The sequence below is a fragment of the Gallus gallus genome, unplaced genomic scaffold (assembly GCF_016699485.2).
Source record: "Gallus gallus isolate bGalGal1 unplaced genomic scaffold, bGalGal1.mat.broiler.GRCg7b scaffold_46, whole genome shotgun sequence".
NCBI lineage: Eukaryota > Metazoa > Chordata > Aves > Galliformes > Phasianidae > Gallus > Gallus gallus.
In genome coordinates this window covers 82,324-88,499 of record NW_024095998.1, presented here as the reverse complement: position 1 = coordinate 88,499, position 6,176 = coordinate 82,324, and the positions used below count along the sequence as shown (strand labels likewise).

Here is a 6,176-nt window from a genome sequence, read left to right as displayed (position 1 = left end):
ATCCCATCTGCATCATACCTAACAGTAGACCAGGCTGCCCAGGGCCCCAAACAACCTGCCCTTGAACACTGCCTAGGGACGCGGCGCCCACAAGGCTCTCATGGGCATCCGCTTCCAGCATCTCACCACTGGCTCTGGAAAGAACTTCTCCCTGACATCCAATCTTAAGGATTTCTCTACTCAAAACCACTTCCCCTTACTTCTGCCATCACCTACCACTGTAAAGGGTTCGACGGTCCTCCTGTTTGGAGGCTCCCTTCATGTATACTGGAAGGCTGCAATGTAGTGCACCACACAGCCTCCTCTTCTCCAGGCCCATACAACGAGATCTAGAGTGAAATGTAGAGGAGAAAAAGCTGACAATAAAGCCTTACCATGGGCCTATCCTGTAGAAATCTCCAGAATGCCTGTGACAGTGTCATTGCGTCTTTTCACACCAGCTCTTGTGCCGGTGGAGGGGGAAAGAATTGTGGGAGGTCATCAGAACATCTCACAGTGCTTTACTTGAAGCCAAAGGAAATCCAGCATCACGGTTGTCTTGTCTGTCAGAGCTTTTCTGCTGCAGGGGATGACCAAAAATGAAGTCAGCTTCCAATTGTTGCGGCAGCTCAGAGCTCTCAGAGGATACCAGCGGTCTCTGGAGGCCCTTTCCAATTGGAAGATTGCGGCCTATAAAGAATCACAGAATCATAGAATGGTGTGGGTTGAAAAGGAGCACAATGACCATGTAGTTTCCACCCCCCTGCTATGTGCAGGGTCGACAACCACTAGACCAAAGTGCCCTGTGCCACATGCAGCCTGGCCTTGAATGCCTCCAGGGCTGGGGCATCCACAACCTCCAGGGGCAACCTGTTCCAGTGCCTCACCACCCTCTGGGGGAAAAAACTTCCTCCAAATATCTCACCTAGACCTCCCCTGTCTCAGTTTAAGACCATTCCCGCATGTCCTATCACTACCCCCCCTCGTTACACTCGTACCCCCGCCTCTTCATACGCTCCCTTCAACTATTGAAAGGCCACAGTGAGGCCTCCTTAGAGCCTTCTCCAAGCTAAGCAACCCCAGTTCCCACATTCTTTCTTCGTAGAAGAGGTGCTCCAGCCCTCTGATCTTCTTAGTGGCTGTGTGGGATCTGTTGAGTCCCATCCTGAGCTGCTGGTTGATTACCTGGGGAAAAGACCCAGTCAGCTGTGGGAGGACAGGTGAAGGCAATTCAGCTGTGTGACTACAACGGATGGAGCCTGGCTGCGCTTCTCTCAGGCCCCAGTTAAGGACTGAATGCTGCTGGGGAAGGATCTCTTTCTGGAGGTCCCTCTCTGGTGGAACTTCTTTCTTCATACCTGGAGTCTTCTGGTATGTTTGAGTCATCTTGAGGGACCTCGTATTACAGTGAGCTCCTCCCCACCGGTATGGCACAGTGGTAGCCATACTGAACCCCTATGTTACCTCAGAGGCCGTTATCCAACGGGCCACCCAATTGGTGGCTGATCTAGGGGAGACAGAGCGCCTGCAGACCAGCTGCAATACCCGAATGTTGGAAGGGACAGAGGTAACTAAAACCAGGAGACCCACCCCACGCACTCCTCAGTTGAGAGCCATACGGGCATCCCAAAGGCAAATGTTTAACGACTCAATCCAGGCTGGGGTTCAATTGGTGAAAATTTATCGCCAGCCCAATCATGTCCTCCTCCAGCTATGGAGGCAGTTGAAGGAAAATCAAAAATTTCAGAGTCACCCCAAAGAAACCACTCTGGGGTGAGAGCTATTGACCAACTACCAACCACAGCATGGAACTTGGAAGATTTCCTGGTTCCCAATAAAAGGGAAAAGGTGGGACTGGAGGCCCTATGCTGAGCTGACAAGTTTTTGGTCCTGGAAGGACACACAAAGGGTTATGGTGTTGGGAGACACAGGTGCGGAAACACCAGGTATTTATAGCGACCCGACTGAATTCAGCGGGGATAGAGTGATGATCGGTGGCTTTGAGGGACGGACCATTCCAGTGACCCAGGCGTGGTTGCAAGTGGGGGTTGGGCATCTCCTCCCCCGCGAGTATGAAGTGTCTGTTGCCCCAGTCCCAGAGTACATCTTGGGCATAGACATTTTATGGGCTCAGGCTCTGGCTCTCCACACAACTGTGGGAGAGTTCAGACTTTGACAGAGGTGCATTAGTGTCCGCGCAGTGCAGGCAACACTGAGAGGCCATGCGAAGCGTGAGCCCATTCACCTGCCGGAACCACGCCGGATTACTAACGTGAGGCAGTATAGACTCCCAGGGGGGCAAGATGAAATCTCAAGAACGGTGCAGGAAGTAGAAAAAGTGGGCATTATAAGACCTGCACATAGCCCACAGAAATCCCCCGTGTGGCCAAAGAGAAAATCAGATGGAACAGGGAGAAGGACGGTAGATTACTGAGAATTAATTAAATGAGGGCACGCTGCCTCTTCACGTGGCCGTACCCAATATTTCCTCCCTAATGGACACATTGAGTAGGGAGATAAAAACCTATCACTGTGTCCTAGACTTGGAAAATGCGTTCTTCAGTGTTCCAATTGCTGAAGAATCGCAAGACCACTTTGCATTCGTGTGGGGAGGCAGGCAGTGGAGCTTTCAGGTCCTGCCACAGGGGTACGTGCATTCGCCAACATATTGTCATCATCTAGGAGCGCGTGACCTGGCTAGCTGGGAAAAACCGAATCGTGTTTGCTTCTCTCATTCTACAGATGATCTCCTGTTGACATCTGTCTCACTGGAGGCAGTAGGGTAAGCGGCAGATTCACTATCTATCTATCTGCAAGAAAGAGGATGGGCTATAAATCCTCAGAAGGTGCAAGGTCCGGGCCTGTCCCTAAAATTCCTGGGGGGGGTGGTTGCTCAGGAAAGATGGAAGACCACCCAGTGCTCTCATAGGTAAGGTTCAGGCATTCCCAGAGCCTACAGCACCCAAGCAGCTGCAGCATTTCTTAGGTATACTGGGATATTGGCATTCCTTTATTATAGCTCATTCAGCGCAGCTGCTGAGGCCATTACACAGACTCATGAAGAAGGGGCAACAATGGGACTGGAGGAGAAGGCAGCACGAGGCTTTCCAACAGGCAAAACTGGCAGTGAAACAAACCCAGGCATGGGGTATATTTGATCCTACCCTCCCTGCTGAGTTGGACGCTCATGTCACTCAGGATGGCTTTGGCTGGGGCCTGTGGCAATGCCAGAGTTGTGTTCGGACCCCCACTGGATTCTGGTCTCAGGTCTGGCACGGAGAAGAAGAAAGATGTAGTATGATTGAAAAACAGCTATTCACTGCCTATCCTGCACGACAGGCGGTCGAGACAATAACTCAAACAGCTGAAATTATAGTTAAGACCACTTTGCCAATTAAGGGGTGCGTAAAAAGATCTGAGCCCTTAAGATGGGGGTGGCCCAAGCACAAACGGTGGCACGATGGCTCACCTGTCTGAGCCAGAGGAGCAGTCTGTCTTCATCACCGCTGAAAGAAGAACTCCCGAAGATCCTAGGCCCAGTGACGTATCACAGCGATGCACCAAAACAAACACTGGTCGCTCCACCACAGAAGAGTCCCATCCAGGAGGGGAAATATCTCATTCCTGAAGATGCCAGCTATACACATGGGTCCAGCAAGGGCAACCCGAGCAAGTGGACAGCGATAGCATACCGTCAATCCACTGAAACAACCTGGTGTGAAGAGGGCGATGGGCAGAGTAGCCAATGGGCAGAACTGCGAGCCGTGTGGATGGTTATAACCAAGGAACCCGGTGATGGGGTCCTGAACATCTGCACAGATAGTTGGGCTTTGTACCGGGGGCTCACTCTTTGGATTGCATTGTGGGCCACCCAGGAATGGACTATCCACGCCCGACCAATCTGGGGCACAGATGACGTGTGGAAATCAGACCCTATAGCCGATAAGGATATAGAGCAGGCATGTGTTTATTGGTGACGCGCGTACACCCTGGTGCAAGGGGGATCACTCCACCTAACTTGCACACCGTCCGAAGAAATCACGCTATAGATATTGGTCAAACTAATACATAATCAATAGTTGACAGGAATTTGGATGCATATTCACTACAGTCCCGAGAGCCCATTAGCAAACAGTCCCTCCCCCGCCTTGTGCGTGCGTGGTAGGTCGTGATGATGAAGGCTCGCAGTCTTCCTCGCTGCAAACTTCTGACCCCGAAGGGGGGGCATCCCCAGAACCGGTTCCAGCTTGCACTTCAGACATCAGAACATAAGATGGACCTGCACCAAACACCCGCAGGCATCCAGTAACACCACCGAGCACTGGCCCATGAGAGGACCTGAACTTCAACCGCAAACCAATCATCAATACTCTTAGATTGTGTCAACCTGCAGAGCCACAGGCAACGGTATAAGCGTCGTGGTGTGCTGGATCTCTGTATTAGGGAAGGCTTACCCTCCAGCTAACTCCATCATTGGTTCACGCTGTAAAGAGATGGAGAATGGGATTTCCTGACTTCCTGGTAAAGCCTGCAGCTGATGCGGCAGCTCAGACCTGGGGCAGTCCCCAGGTCGCAGCTCCTGAAGCTTCCATTGCCATTTTGCTCAGTGATACACGCTCTACAGACAGCGCCTGCCAAACCCATTCTCAGGTCACTCAATGGGGGAGAACCGTTGTTCTCTCCCACCTGCAAAGAACTGTCTGAGCCTTGTACGTTGCTGCCTTGTTAAGTGTCATCTACTCCAGTTTTCCTTGGGCAAACTGCACCAAAACAATTAGTCCGGGAGAATTATCCACAGCTGCTTGGAACGATGCAAAACAATCACTCCCTCTCTTTCTACAAGGAATAATCCAAGCCCGGAGCAGACAAACTCAATCAATTACATATTTCCATCCTCTTTTGCTGGTACCCATGTCTCAGGACAGTAGCACTGCTGAGTTAGGCTCTGCCTTGCTCTCTTGAATTCCCTGTTCCCTTATGGCCCTAGCTCAACAGCCTAGCAGCCTCTGTTTCTCACCGGCTGCACTCACAGCCTCTCCTTTCCCCTTCCCCTTCCTCCAAGCACATTCAGATCTTTCCCACTTTGCTCCAAGGGCCAGCTTGCATCTGGCGTCTCTAGCAAGGGGCGTTCCTTTCTCCCGAGGCCATGAGAATGGTCCTTCAGATGGAGAAAGTGCCGAGGATGGAAAAAGGGGTTGGGAAAATGGCCCTGAGGTAGTCCTGCTCCCAGGTGCATGGTGGGCTGATTACACAGCCACACTGTGAAGCCCTCCATACTCATTCCCATGAAAGAGCACTGGGGATACACAAATCACCACCATACCACTCTGTCAGACATTTGTTTTATTTTTCTCTAGAGCTTTCCATATGCGTAGAAAACAAGAAGGATTTCTGTACAGATAGAAAGCCGAGGCTGATGGGAATCCGTGACCCCGGTGGTTGCTTCAGGTCAGGGCACCGAGAGGAAGGCAGCAACTCCTATTCCTCTCTTCGTCCCTTGCCTACTCCCATACCAGCAGAAGAGTTTTGCTCCTAAGCATCTCCAGAGGAAAGAGATCGCGGATGGGCCCCCACTGTCCCTCGTCCGTGCATTTTCCGGCGGAGGACTCCTCAGGCTAGCTGGCCTCACCCTGAGATGATGATGCTGCCATCTCCTCAGGTTCTTTCTGCCTGCTCTTCTCAGTCCTCTGCCTGACAAGTTTGACAGAGTCGCAAGCCACAAGTGGCAGCCTGGATGGGCGGCCTTGGGACTCCATGGACAGGCTGGAATGAGCCCTTGAGGAAGATCTTGAATCTTTGATGAAAGCTGTTGTCTCCCTCAAGGTAACCTGAGGGAGCGAGGCCTTGGCTTTCAGAACTTCAGCAGTGCACCCACACGATGGGCTTCTACCGCTTCTCGTTCTTCCTCATGGAAGCAAATGCGTTTGGTTTCCAGCGCTCGGCCCAGGTCATCTTGGCCTTTGCTTCCTTCCTGGCCCTGCAGCTGGCAGGTCAGCAGCTGCTTTTGGCCTTCAGGCACTGCGCAGATCGCTGGCAGCAGACTGGAAGGACAGAGAGGGAGGGGTCCGCCTGAGTGGGTGATGGCTTTGGGGCCGCATCCTGCAAGCCGGAGCCAGGACCCTTGGCTGCAACGCAGCCTTCCCCACAGACAGCTCACCGGCAGCCCCGTGGCTCTCCCCCGTGGGATCCAGAGAGGG

General features: G+C 52.4%; 1 protein-coding gene across 1 annotated transcript in view; it reads right to left on the bottom strand.

The window, feature by feature from the left end:
- LOC121106500 overlaps window positions 1-6,176 on the bottom strand; it is a 90,282-nt gene that overhangs the window by 2,335 nt on the left and 81,771 nt on the right. The window lies entirely within an intron of this gene.